Below are 15,645 nucleotides of genomic sequence, written 5' to 3'. Positions count from 1 at the left end.
ACAATAACCCCCACCAGGCCAACTCCCTGCCCTGGTTCCTGTGCTTGCCAATACGTGCAGCAGACTAGTCCAGTCTGTCCCACATCTCATTCCGCTCTCATACATGTCAATGGGCTGTGAAGGCTAGTTCAACCCAACCAGCCCTGCTATCCAGCCCACACACATGCTGATAGGTGCTGTTCTGTCCAGCCACCCCTACCCAAGTCCTGGTTTTCATGCTCTCCAGTGGATTAGTAACCCAAGAGGGTCCACTATTTCTCTACTGGGCCCACTCCCGGATCCTGCACTTTCCGGGTGGTTCTGCAGTTTAACTTGACAGATTAGCCACCAGTGCCAGCATCTGCCATCTGATGCTGCAGCAAAGCCCAACCAACCCTCACCCATTCTGCTTTATCTTTACACCAGAAGGGACAGTCAACCAAGCCTGGCTCTTTCCTGATCTGGCTCACATGAGGCATTCAGTTGTTGTAGCCCTGCCTGGTCTGGTCTGCCCCCATCCCAACTCATGGTCTCCAGTGGGCAAGGTGTTCCAGCAGGGGAGCCATCTATCTTCCCCCTACCAGCTTTACCCCCTCCCTCCTTGGTTACTACTAGTGCTAAGGCCCAGTCTGGCATGGCTTGCCTCACCTCGGCGTTTGTTAGTGGGTGCAGTAGCCTGACCCAGCCCAGCACAGCCCCAATTCCAGCTGGTGAGGGTTACAGTCTAGCACAGCCCAGCATGCACCCTATCCCAGCTGTAATGTATACTGGTATGTGTTGTGACCATACCTAGCCCGACCCACACTGTTCGGGTGCTTAAATTCACCAGCGGGTGATGTGAACTGGTTCAGCCTGGTCCACCCTTGATCTGTGCCACATGTATGCCAGTGGGTACCATTCCCTGGCCTGGTCTGGGCTGTTCCTTATCGTGCTTCTTGCGCTCACCTGCAGGGACTATGTCCTGCCAGAGGAGTTGCACAGGCTCCTTCATCAGAATCTCTCCCAATGCCAGATTTCATGCATATCGGTGGGTCCATGAGCCACCTCCTGTCAACTACTCAGTCCACCTCCTGTCCTAGCAGGAACAGTAGCCTTTTCTGACTGGCCTTCAACCCATTCTGGTTCTTACTGTTGGATGTTTCAGCCTATCCAATGATTGTCCATACCCAAACACACCTCACACATGGCTCAGTAGGGACAGAGACCTAGCCTATTCTGTACTATATGTACCCTGGTCCTCCAGAGCACCAGATGGTGTTTGAGTCTAGCCCAGCTTGTTGTGTTCAGTCCCAGTCCACACTTGCGCCAAGAGAGACTGCAGCCATATCCAGACCAGAACACAGTCCCCACACTCCTCAGTGGGAACCCAACCCAGCTTGGGTGTGCCCTTAGCTCCCCAACTGGGCCTCTTCCCAGCCATAGATTATGTGCATACCAGTGATTGCTCTTACCCAGCTTGGCATAGCCCCTCACCTGTCTTGGCCTTTGCCTTAGATGCTATGGCCCAACGTCCCTGGCTCATGCAAACCAGTAGGTGTAAGAGCTTAGTTCAGCATGACCTATGCTCTATCCTGATTTCTATTTTTACTTGTGAGCTAAGGTTTGCTCGGCCCTGCCCAGTCCACCCCGTTCCATTACTGACCCACATATTAGCCAGCCATTGGAGTGTCTTTGTCCAGCTTGTCTGACCCCCAGGCCTGGACCATGTGTTCACCAGTGGGAGCTATGACCCACTAGGGGAGTTTCCCAAGTTCCTCCACTTGACCCACTCCCAGACCCAGTTCTCATACATGTCTATGGGTGTTAGGACAGTTTCCGGCATAGTCTGGCCTTTCATTTGGCCTTGCATGAGCTGGTGAACATTGCAGCACAGCCCACCCCACACCCTATTCAGGATGCTCATTTGGGTGCTGCTGCCTTGACCAGCCCAGAGTATTGTTGGTTCCTTTACCCGTGATTGATGACAGGCTCCTTGGTCATACCTGGCTTAGTCCATCACCACCCCACCTCTTGAGCTAAGCAGCAGTGGGACTAGTATTTCCACAGGGTTTGGCCCACACATCTCCAACAGAATCTATCCCTGGAAATGGTTCTCTAATATGCTGGTTAATGTCATGGCCCTGCCTAATGTGACCCGTCTCCTGATCCAACATTCTGTCAGGTACTAGGACTTGGTCTTGCTAGACAAGTCCCCAGGCTTAGTTTTTGCATGGACTGTTGTATGGTAGTCAACATTGTTCAGTGATAACAAGTTCTACACAGGACTCAAAATCAGGCTGGTACATCAGTCTGACCCATAAAAATCATCTGGTCCCTCTCCTCCAAACTACCAGGTCTCAGTACCCTCACTTACCTTCAAAGGAAAAGTTATTCTGTCGTTTGGAATCTTCAGGATTGATTCGCAACCCAGAAGCACAGTAGGCTCAACATGGAGGTACCTAGGCAGCAATTTATACCCTCAAAACCCTAGAGCTCTATGCCGGGCTGCCAGCAGGCAGAACCTGGCACCAAATGGTGCACTGCCCGCATGTCCATGGTGGCTGGAATCAGTGCTCCAAGCATGTGGTCCAACACGGCCTGGGACCTGCCCGGGGGAAAAAATGTTGCCATCTAGAAAGCTACATAGCTTATGAATTTTAGTAAAGGAACAGTTCTATCTAGTATTCCCTTTCTTTCATTCCTAAAATAAAACAAAACAGTACAAAACAAAATATGAGATGAATCTTCCTCCATAAAACTTAGATGTTATTGTAAGACAGATAACTCTATTCTGCTGATTTGCTGCCACAAAGGCCTACAACTTCCGGGACAGGTCCAGGCTATCGACAGAAGCAGGGAACTAAATCCAGGCTCCAAGGTGGATGGCAGGAACCCAGTTCCCCAAGCAGTGACTGTTTCCTGTATGGGTCTACATTAGCAGAAAGCAGGAGCTGAAGCCAAGGAATGAACTCTGATTTGAGATATGAACTTCTTATTCCCTACTCCAAATGCTCAACAATTGATATGCTGTGTCCTTCAGAATGACAAACCCAACCAATAGTAGGCAGGATTGAACCTACTGTGTTTGACAGGTTCAGGTAGACTAAAATATGAACCTACTATAAAATTCTAAAATGAAAGACTAGGCTGGAGAACTAATTAAGTCTCAGAAAACATGGCATTAAACTTTTGACTTGTTGACTATTGACTATCTGGAATGATAATTTTCATTAACATGAAGTTAATAACAATGTCTGTTTATGCGGGGATGTTAGCTCTACTGACTTCTGTCGTAAGGTAGTCAAAAAAGATGCACAATCTGCTCAGCCCATAGAATGCCATTGGGCATAGAATGCCAATTGGGCCATTACATCAATGATCTGTTAGCACAGGATCAACATAATGGAGGTCTTAATAAAATATGTGTACTGCAAATGGTGAGAAATAAACCAGATAAAGACACAACGACCTGCTATTTCTTACATTTTTAGATGTCCAGTGGTAAGTGTCTTTAGAACAAAACACATTCCCCTAAATATGCATTATTGCATCTTACATTTTGCATTATCTATCCCTACAAGAAATCCACAAAATGGGTGAAAAAAGCAAAAAGAACAAAAACCAACAACTGCTAAACCTCTTGGGTACTGTGCACCTTAGCAACATTATATTTTATGCTTATTAATATTACTCTACCACATATAAGAGGTGACACAAATATCTTCTAGCTTTGAGCAGAACCTGGAACAAGAATGGTCTGGCTGCACATCTGGCCTACCATTCAAGCTGGCCTACATTTTGATCATGCAAACCATAAATCCCTTTAACATTGGGAAAACCAGAGGAGAGATAAAATATTGAGTTAACAGTAAGCCTCAGCAGAATAGTCATCTCAAATTCCTCCAATTTCTGAAGCAAGAACAGGCCCTCTGCAGCAGAAATGGATGCATTATTCAAAATTCCAATCCTGGTATGGCATGGGTCCTAGTGCATATGTAATCCTAAACAAGGAAGCACCAGATGACAATGCACCGCATCTTGAGCGAAGCTTTCTCAAGCCATGAAGTCATCCTGTTGGAAAGTCTTGGCAGTCATCCATGATAAGATGGAAATGCTGCATATGGAATGAAATCTAAGCAGCATCAGAGTACATGGTTAAACTTTGTGAGTTGGGGAGCCCAGACTCCTGTGTCATCTACCATGGTGTCCTAAGCTCATACATTTGAATATAGGAGGAGTCCCACAGGAATAATGATGTTTTTGAAGACAAGAAATGAAACCAAGCTTGATTTACAAGTGAGAATATTGACATATTCATATAAGCTGAAAGTTGATGGTGATGCATTGAAACCAAACATATGGATGGTCTTAACATATAGTAGTAAGGGAAATCCCTTCTGGCTGGTGAATTTTTAAGAATTTAATTAGTCTGCTTTGAACCATCTTGGAAGGGATTAGTGTCATGAGGTGACAGTTCACATGTGTTTTTTTCTTAGAGAGGTTTATTGAGAAGTAGTATCAGTTACATAAAGGAAAATCAGACACTGAAATGTTTATTGTGAAGTGGACACATAAATATACTTTAAGTCTGAGATCCAACAAAACATTAAAAAATAAACTAACCTATCAGGGTTAAACATTCATTTGTGCTCAAGGAGAGAGCTTATTCAAGTTTAGGTTCATAAGAAGACCGTATCATTCACATGAGTGTATCACAATCAACACAGATATATCAATGATCTTTAAACATATGAACAAAATAATGAATTAAGGAACATAGGGCTGATGCTCCCCTTACAATCCCTGGGATCTCATATGGGTGCCGCTTCATGTCCTGAATGTTCCACTTTCTTTCCAGCTCTTTCATTATGGCCTGGGAAAGCAGAACAGGTGGTCCAAAGCCTTAGGACACTTCACCGCATGTGGGGAACCCAGAGGAGGTTTGCGGTTCCTGGCTTCAGCTCAGCTCAGCAACAACCATTGCGTTCCTTTCAGGAGTGAATCAGTGAATGGAAGATCTTTCCTTCTATCTCTCCTCTATCTGAAAATTTGCCTTTCCAATAAAAATAATTAAATTTTTAAAAAGAGCTTTTTTCAGAAGTGTTTTGTTATGTGATAGAATAAAAACTTTCCAAACAAAATATCTAAAGTTCACTTCAAGAAACATGATTTTACAAAGTCTCTACAAACAAGATGAAGATTAATTCTATAAAATAAGCTATTACAGGTAAAATGTACAAAGAATAGCATGGAAGCTAAAGGAAATTGTAGAAGAGGCTGAGGGGAAATGGCACTTGAATGGGCAAAAGAAATATAAATGCAGTATAAAAATGGAGTAGATTATTTAAAACCCATGAATGAAGCAAATTTTTAAAATGTACTTGTTTTATTAAATTATGATAGTTTCATAAGCTCTAGGATTTCCTTTTCCAAACCCTAACACCCCTCACTGATTTCCCTGTTTATAGCCCTTCATAAACAGTCTTAAGTCTATCATTCTGCTGTTTAAGTGTATCCTGACATTGTAGGTACAGACAATGTCAGACAATCCAGGATCCTAGTGCCAACATATCTAACAGCTTCATTGGGCATCCATCTTTGTCTGGAAGTATAGATGCTTACTGCATTGTGTCTTCACATCTGGATATAATAGTCTCTTACACAGTTAGTATATATCCCCTTAAATGAAAAGCCATAGAACAAAATCAACAAGAGAGAGAAAGATAGAAAATTTACAACATGAAGTTAAATAGCATGCTGCAGAATGACCAATGTTGCTGAAGAAATGAAAAAGAAAACAAAACTGATTTTTTAAACATTTATTTATTTACTCATTTTATTGCAAAGTCAGATATACAGAGAGGAGGAGAGACAGAGAGGAAGAGCTTCCTTCCAATGATTTACTCCCCAAGTGAGCAGCAACGGTCTGTGCGCGCCAATCCAAAGACGGGAACCTGGAACCTCCTACAGGTCTCCCATGCTGGTGCAGGGTCCCAAGGCTTTGGGCCATCCTCAACTGCATCCCCAGGCCACAAGCAGGGAGCTGGATGGGAAGTAGAGCAGCCGGGATTAGAACCGGTGCCCATATGGGATCCCAAGGCGTTCAAGGCAAGGACTTTAGCCACTAGGCCACCACACCAGGCCTGAAAACCTGAATTTTTAACATCAGAAACTTAGAGACTGAGTGACAGAAAAGATTATTAGAATTAGAAATCAAACATGCAACATTTCCAGGAGGACACAATAAACAATATAAACAGGATAAATCAAGTTGCTTTTTGTGATTTTATGGGAAGGGGTCCTCACTCAAATCACATTAAAAAATGTAAGTTATCAGTATATAAGAGAATTATGGGTCAGTATTGTGGCAGGGCAAGTTTATCTGCCACTTGTGACTCCAACATCCCACTTGAGCACAGGGTTGAGCTCTATCTGCTCTGCTTCTGATCCAGCACCCTGCGGATCCACCCAGGAATGCAGTGGAAGAAGGTGCAGAGCTTGGCCCCTGCCACTCAGGTGGGACATCAGCACGGAGCCCCTGGACCCCTGGCAGTCGTTTGGAGCACGAGTCAGTGGATATAAGACATCCCTGCCCCCAACACACATACACACACATCACCTCTCCTTCTTTCCCTTTCTCTGTCAATCTGCCTTTCAAAGAAATTCCAGAAATATTTAACCAAAAAAAAAAAAAAGAGAAATCACATTGGTTCAAAAAAAGTTTACATAAATAAAAATAGAAACTATAGCATGGAGGATTATTTAAGCAATAACGCTGATTTAATAAAAAATTTGACCAAACCAGTTAATACAATTATGAGTTCAAAATTAATGTAAAAGTACACACATTTAAATGGTATATTTAATGGTATGAAAGAACAATATAATCACTCTGGCTGTATTTAAATTCAATAAGTTATAAGAGACACTGGACTGTACACTCCATACTGGACCAATAGCTCAAGTTTTGTTTACCCTGCTTCTTCTGAAACATAGTCTGCTAACATTTCTGGAAAAGCAGTGGAAGCTGTTCAACTTTATAGGTCCATGCCACCCATGTGACATATCCAAATGAAGTTACTGGCTGCAAACTGGCCCAGCCTAGCTCTTGCTGTCATTTGGGGTATACACCAGCAGATGGAAGGTCTCTCTCTCTCTCTCTTCTTTTTCTCTACCACTTTTCCTTTCAAATCAACAAATGCATGAATAAATGCATTACATGAGTTTTTACTTAGTTCCCTCAATAGACACTGCATGATCTCAGACAGGAACCAGAGATTTAGGGATGGCAAAACAGATTTCTACCTCAACAAATGCAAATTTAACCAAGTTTAGGCTTTTGTTTAGAAACAAATTACAATTTTTTTAATGCCAGTTTTCTTATCTGGAGAATTTTTAATGGTCATTTTGTTACTTCTTGTGAAAATAAACTCAAATTTGAAATTCAGACAAATGTTTGCTGCCACAGTCTTTACTCTTTTTCCCCCTTAAATAATGCATTTTCCAAGCTTAATTCAGAATCTCAAAGCATCTTGTTTATTTCTTTTCACTGACTTATAGCAAAGGGGAACAAGAAAACATGCTGACATAAAAAGTAGTACTTGCAGTGCCTTTTAAAATCTACCCCCGAATGGCTTTACTTAATCATTTAGCATTATGATTAACAAAGGCATTGAAAAACAGTCATCCAATAAAGTACGTAGAATTAAACAAAACAAGGTTCATTCCTGTTCAGTTTATGTGCTATTATATAATCTGAATACAAACTTACTGGCTTCTAATAAAGAATATTCCTTGGTAACAAGCTGTTTAAAATGAAATCACAGACAACCTCAAAAGCGAGAAAATAATATTGCCATTCAACAGAAGCTATAGTTTCTCAGACAGGAGCATTTAGATATAGGCTTTGCACTTAAAATCCAACTAAACTCATTTTTTTTAAGGCTTATTATTTTTATTGGAAAGGCGGATATATACAGAGGAGGAGAGACTGAGAGGAAGAGCTTCCATCTGATGATTCACTCCCCAAGTGAGCGCAACGGCCAGTGCTGCGCCGATCCAAAGCCAGGAACCTGGAATCTCCTCCAGGTCTCCCACAAGGGTGCAGGATCCCAAGGCTTTGGACCATCCTCAACTGCTTTCCCAGGCCACAAGCAGGGAGCTAGATGGGAAGTGGAGCTGCTGGGATTAGAACCGGTGCCCATATGGGATCCCGGCGCGTTCAGGGCGAGGACTTAATCCGCTAGGCCACGCCGCCGGGCCCTAAACTCATTTTTAATGAATACTGAGGATATTGTAAAAAATATTTTTCCAAATTATAGTATCAGTAAATATATGGAAAAATTATCTTTGAAAGCTTGGACATCTTTGTGTTAGGGAAACTGATCATTATTTGTTCAGTTTTATTCATTGCAACAAGAATCTTTACATAGAATCCATAATTGTGAGATGAAATTAGCGTTTCCTGGTTTGAAGAAATCTAGAGAATGGCCCTGGAAAACCACTGGGGTCAAGGAAACTAAGGAATGACAGAGCTGAGCTGAATAGACTGAGTTTCAAGGGAACTGTAATAGCATTTTTTAAAGGATACTTTGTGAATTGATGAGTCATTATGACCATAATAAAGGAAATAACAAATCATGAAGAATCTCTAGAAAGAAGAGTAATGAAGAAAGACTACATACCCTATTTTTAACATTTAGGATCCAGGACGTAGGATAAGAAGTTCTGGATCACTGAGACTTAATGATGAGGTCTCCTGCTGTTAATTGGACACATATCAAATCACACGTATTAATTTAGAAATGCTTCTAGTCTGGCATAAGAAGTAAACATGAAGTAAACGTAGACCGCTAGCTAGAAAGACTAAGAAATGGAAAAAACAACCCAGAGGACAAACACAAGGATCTTCCCACTTTTTATGAAAAATGTGCATTGTGAAAAAACAATACGTGTGTTTCCAATTCTTTGCATTCAACTAAACTTGGTTTTCAGTTTCATTTCTAATAACCTTCTTAAGTATCTTCACACAGGCTGAAAATGACTCCACTGAAAATTTTTCATGGAATTTTTCAAGAAAATCAAGGCAAAGGACCAAACCCGTACGATAACCAACACAGAGCCAACAAAGGCAAAACTAGATAAAACCCAGAAGCTGCTGCAGAGCAAAAGGAAACAATTAGTAGAAAAAGAGACCTGTGACAGAATGTGAACTGTTTGCCAACTACCTATCTGACAAAGGGTGAATATCCAGAATATATCAACAACTCAAAAAAACGATAGTAGACAACCCGTCTGTTAAGAAATAGACAAAGGATTCCAATTAACAGTTCTCAGAAGAAATAGACGACCAAGACATATATGTAAAATGCGCAGTATCACAGAGAAATATGGATCCAAACCACAAGATACCACCTTACCCTCTCAGAACGACAGTTGTCTAAAAGACGGAAAACGACAAACAATAGCAGGGGTTGGAGAAAAGGGAACTCATCTGTTGTTTGAGCAGTCACTGCGGAAAACAGTGTGCACATTTCTTAAAAAACCTAGAAACAGCCGTGTCGTGGGAATCTAAGGATCCAGCTACCAGGTAATATACTCAAACTACCTGAACACGTAGTGTCAGACAAATCCTAGAACCAAAGCATTTATAGCAGCTCTGTTCACAACAGCCAAACAATGGAATCAACCAAAGTGTAAGTGTCCATCATCAGATGAACAGATAAAGAAAATGTTTTATATATATATATATATATATATATATATATATATATATATATATATATATTCTTCCTTTTATGTAGGAGCTAAAGTCATACAGAAAAAATGTAGGGGCATTGTGTTTCAAATCTATAATGCAACTTGTCTACCTCAAGTCATTTTTATATTCCACTAAGGCAATAAAGTACAGCTCCTATATTTTTAATGAATTTATTTATTTATTTATTTATTTGTTTGTTTCTGTTTGAAAACTAGAGTGAGAGAGACAGAAAGAAAATCTTTCATCTTCTGGTTGACTCCCCAGATACCCACAACAGCCACGGGAAGAGCCAGGGTGAGGCCAAGAGGAAGCCAGGAACAGAGAGCTTTTCTCGTGTCTCCCACCTGTTTGGCAGGGGCCCAGACACATGAGGCATCTCCCATTACTTCTCCCAAGCCATCAGAAAGGATATGAATTAGAACTGGAGTAGCCAATTAAAGTACCTTCACCCATATCAGATACCAGCATTGCAGGTAGCAGTTTTAGCTGCTATGCCACAATGCTGGCCCCATTCACACAGTTTAAGGGATAGTCCTTCAGTTGTAAGTTTTCAGGGGGTACAGCCCACTTTAGGGATTTTGGATGTAAATCCCACTTATTCACCAAATAAAATACAACTATTTCTGTACTTCATCTGAAATTGGTATCTGAGTTCAGAAACGTGTGAGAACTGTTACACAAAAATGCTCCAGTTACAATGAAAGTGTACAACTTCACTTGGTTTCTCCTATAAAGGTCAAACACATGTTTCTCTACGCAGAAATTTTATTGTTGCATTCCCTTGGTAACAAGCACAACTTTTCTGTGAAGCTACTTAAAAAGTGTACTTAGAAATGTCCCAGTAGTCATTGAACTACCTGGCAACTGTTCTGTGGTAATATATTTAATGCCTTAATGTGTTCCTAAGCCTAGAAAATGAAAAAGAAAAAAAGCATGGTTCTAGAAAGTAAACAGAGTACTGAACAAAAACCCATAGAAAAAAAAATTGATACATCTTCTCAAATGCAACCAAGACCTGAATACAGTAGTCCTGAAGGTGTTAATTACGCCTGTGATACAAAAATGCATGGGTTTTTTTATTTTGTTAAGACCAGCTGCTGGTAGCTTCTTGAACCCTCCAGGCTGTATCCACGGGGGCTTTAGAGTCAGCAATGAAGCACATAACGGTTCTTCCATCTGTGATCATTAACTGGGACCATTTAAAATAGCAGGACTTAAAGATCCTACTCAAATTTTCTTTTCAGAATTTCTCCTTGCCTCTCCTTGGGTGGTGAATAATGTAAGCGCATCTCCAATTGTATCCACAGCTAAATGAGCCAGAGAAACACACCAGACAAAAGCTAGGCTGTAAGTGTTTCTTAGAAATTGGGAGTTGGAACTGAGAGGCTCTGATGTGTTCCTTAAGAACTTGAAATTTGTAAGTGATACAAAGCTAGGATCGGGACCAAAGAGTAAGTGTTAAAGAAAAGGCTTAACTTAGAGACATTAAGGGAGAAAATGGCTGTTCAGAGGAAAGCAGGAATGAAAAGTTCTTGATTGGGACGAGAGAGGAGAAGAACACCTGATTGTGTTCCTCTTTTCGTACCCTGCCTGTCACCTATACATTCTAAGGCAGGGGCTGCATCACTTTCATCAGAACAATCAGGACTTCAGCTGTGGAGCAATGAAATCATAAATTTTGCAGTAAGTTTTTGTTCTCCAAATCTTAACTCTTTCCAAGGGGAGAAAAATGGTATTTGTTAGTAATTAATTTCACAGGGAGGAAGATGCTTAGAAATGGACTTTGGAAGGATCTCCTTAGGAAAATGATAATGAAAAACAAAATATTGAGAAATACTTGTTTCTCATCACATGTCCAGCTCTCCATCCCATGTTTTTAACTAACAGTAACCCCTGAGCAATATTCCCATGGCAACCATTAACCTACACTTGAATGTAGCACTGAATAAAGTACCAATGAGCCTATGCTGATGGAAGCATCATGTTCCGGAACACAACTTAGAATCTCTGAAATTTCTTTTATTTACTTTCTGACACAGTTTGATACAATTAGCCATCTTCCAGGCAGCAGTATGGCGGCACAGCAGCTTAAACCGCCACTTTTTCTCTAACATACTAGTTAGAGAGTAGGCCAGCTGTATGACATTGTTATAAAATGTTTATCGAATAAAAAGAATTCATAATGTATAGATCCATAAAGTTTACAAAATCATAAATGTGTAAAATCAGAGTATCTGGAATTGGTGCCTGAGAATGTCTTCTTCTGAAGGCTCTCTAAGTCATTCTGATACACACTCATTTGCCATCGTCCCCAGTGTTCCCTTAGTAGCTAGTGTTAACAGACATAGAAATATACCTGGTTATATTCGTTCTATAGGCATAGTATCAATAGCATAGTAACTTGTCAGGTAGATCAGGTTGTAAAAATCATACATTAGGACATGCTTCCTAAAAGTAGTTTTCAAAAATATATACAAACAGTACAAGTTAACTCCCAGTGCATCATCTTACTCCTTTTTCTTCTTGTGAATATCATCATGATAAATCTTTATTTCTAGAAAAGTAGAGTATCTTCCAAAGAAAAAAGTATGTATTTGTATACTCTGATAGGTCAAGAGGAGCTAGCAATTCATCATATGGACGACTTGAATGCATGTCAGCTACTACTAGTGTTAGAGATGTAAACACAATGATCGGTGTTTCTATGTTAATGACATGTAACAGGCATAAACAAGATGGAAAGTAATTAAAATGCATTGTCCTTGGCATTGAGTGTCAAACAGTTCAAAGTACATTACAGACTCTGGTTTTAAGTCCAACATGTATTTAATCCTTGCAGCAAGGAAAAGCTGCAGAAACTGAAAATCAGTCTTTGTTCCTTCAGGACTAGGGAGAGGAGCTTTTTCTGGTCCTTGTCTGCTTCCAATTTTGGGTCCCCACCCCCTCTCGTAATAACCATCAGGAGCGCTCCAGAAACCCCTCAAGACAAACAAACAAACAAAACTAGAATAGATAGACAGAGAACAACAAGGAAAGCTTAGAAACAGACAGGAAACGGTCAGCGGGGATGCACTTATAACTCACTGGGTGGGACACAAAGATTAGTTACTCCTCACTGGGGTATGGAAGATTTCTCTGCACTCCCCTCCTAAACATGCTCACCTAAACTGTTGACATATATCCTGTTAGAATTATAGAGTTAGACCACCTGAAAACAGCCAGGTGCAGCGAAAACGTGCTTCAATGCTATAAACTGCTAAATACTAAAATTAAAATAGGCATGAGACAGCTGAATAGCAATCTAAGCCATTTTAAGGTGTATAGAACACGGTTGAATATAAACCAAAATTGAAATGTCTAAGAAGAAGTCACAGGTTGTGGTTGAGAACCTGCATTTTCCTATTAACATATTGGTTAATCAATACCATGTCAGTTAATGCCACAATGTTGTAAATGGTTGGAAATATTATGTTGGGGCTTTTAATTGATTGGGATGATACTCTGCTGGCTCTACCTTCAGACCAGAGATGGTCTCACCAAGAAACCATTGAACTTACCAGGACAATAAGATGCTGAACTTTATGCTTGGTAAATACCTCCAATGAAAGAATGTCAACTGAATTTGAACTATGGAAATGCAACAAGGTGGAGCAATCCGCCGTGGGGGGAGGGTGTGGGGAGGGGCAGGGGGAATCCCAGTGCATAAAAAATGTATCACATAATGCAATGTAATTAATTAAAAAATGAAATGCAATGAAAATCAGTCTTTGTTAAAATTCATTAGAAAACTAGTTATAAAACAAGCTACTATCTTGAGACACACACACATGAATTAAACACAACAAAAAGCATAGAAGTCATAAAAATTAAAGTGAACTGATATTTATTCACAAGACATATAAACACTCCAGCGAATTTAATAAAAAAATTCCCATTATAAATATGTCCATCTAGGAAAATAATTTTATCCAGGAACAATGTACAGAGGACACTGTATCTGTACTAGCAACAAACAGCTAAAAAATAAGTTAAAAAAAATCAAAAATACAATTTTAAGAATAAATGTAACAAAAATGTCAAGGCTCTATGTACTTAAATGTACAGTGATACACTCTTGGCACAGTAATTAAGAACTCACTAACACGTCCCTTATCAGAGCGCGTGAGTACAGCTTGCAATTCTGTTCTGATTCCAGCTTCCTGCTAATGCACACCCCAGCAGGTAGCAAGTGTTGTCATAAGTGCTTTGGTTCCTGCCAGCCATGCAGGCACGATGATAAAGTCCTGGGTTGCCGGGGGTAACTTGGCTCAAGCGATGGATATTGCCAAAATTAGAAGAGTAAATCAGAATATGAAAGATGTTTCTCTCTCCTTTTCTCTTTGTCTCTGCATGTGTGTCTTTCAAATAAATTAAAACTATACACTTTCTTCTAAGGGAAATTATAAAAGTCTAAGTAAGTTGAGAGATATAATCTGTTTGTGATTTCAAACAGTCAATATTACTAAGATGCCTATCCTCCCCACATCATGACCCTAGTTACAATTTCAGTTGAATATTGGTTGAAACTTCCCAGCTGATTCAAAAATGTACTTTCTTTTGATTCCCTTCAATAATGGGAAATGTATGTTTTCGCAAGTGGAAATATTAGGATATTTCATTGACAATTAATGAATTCTAATACAATCACACAGTGTACTTCTACAGTCATTTCTGCCTCTACATGGTATTATCTGGATTGCTTCCAAAACACATTAGGCTGGGTATGCTCTTTGTTTTCTTATAATGTTACATTAGCCATTTTCCTCCTAAAATTTGCTCCAGGCTTTTGTTTACAGCCATTAAGTGTACTTTAGCACTTTAACTTTACAATCAATTATAAAGTTTTGCAGCATGCTTTAGCAAACCTTTGAAAAGCCAAAATATTAAGTATAAATGAATCCATCTGTTTCCCCTATCCCAAGGGGAAAACAGCTCAGGAGGCTTTAGAAACTGTGTTATTATTCCGAAGAGACAAATACAGAGGAAAGGGAAGAGAGTGAACAAGATAGAGAAGAGTTCTAAACGTTTACGATGATTTAAGTGCTTTTGATCAACGTTTCTCTTTGTTATGGCATGTACTGTACTGTGAAAGTTTCTTTTTTCTGGATAGGCGACAGAATCTGAGGGCTAAAGTCACATTGTGCAGGAGAGAGCCCTACCTACCTTCACTACTTTTTAAAAAAAGATTCATTTATTTTTTATTGGAAAGATGGATATTAGAGGACAGACAGAGAGGAAGATCTTGCCTCTGATGATTCACTCCCCAAGCGGCCGCAACTGCTGGAGCTGAGTCCATCCCAAGCCAGGAGCCAGTAAATTCCTCCAGGTCGCCCACGTTGGTTCAGCATCCCAAGGCTTTGGCCGGTCCTCTACTGCTCTCCCAGGCCACAAACAGGGAGCTGGATGGGAACTGGGGTTGCCGGGGATTAGAACCGGCGCCCTATGGGATCCTGGCGTGTTCCAGGCGAGGACTTTAGCAGCTGCACTATTGCGCCGGGCCCCCATTCACTACTTCTTATACATTAAAAAAAAAAAAAATTGAACTCCAATAGGTTCAACTACGCATTTCTCTCTAGGATTTTGCTACATGTTTAAATACATCAGCAAGAATATAAAGAGTTGCATGTCACTCTTCTTTGGCATTATGTCATAGATACGCCTGTGCATTAATCTCTTCGTTGTTATTTAGCTAGCTGATATCAGGTAGACACAACCCGTACTTCTAAATCATTATTGCAATTTTTAAAAAATATGAGCATCCCTAGCAGTTGTATAACTTTGGTTAATAGTTACAGTTAAACCTGTCAATCCACATTGGCTTGTATCTCTACATTTAGCAGGAACTATATTTTAGTGTGTAATAGCTCTCTGTTCTGATAAGGTTGGAA

Source organism: Ochotona princeps, chromosome 12 (genome assembly GCF_030435755.1).
Source record: "Ochotona princeps isolate mOchPri1 chromosome 12, mOchPri1.hap1, whole genome shotgun sequence".
NCBI classification, from domain to species: Eukaryota; Metazoa; Chordata; class Mammalia; order Lagomorpha; family Ochotonidae; genus Ochotona; species Ochotona princeps.
Note: the sequence above shows the minus strand (reverse complement) of the source record.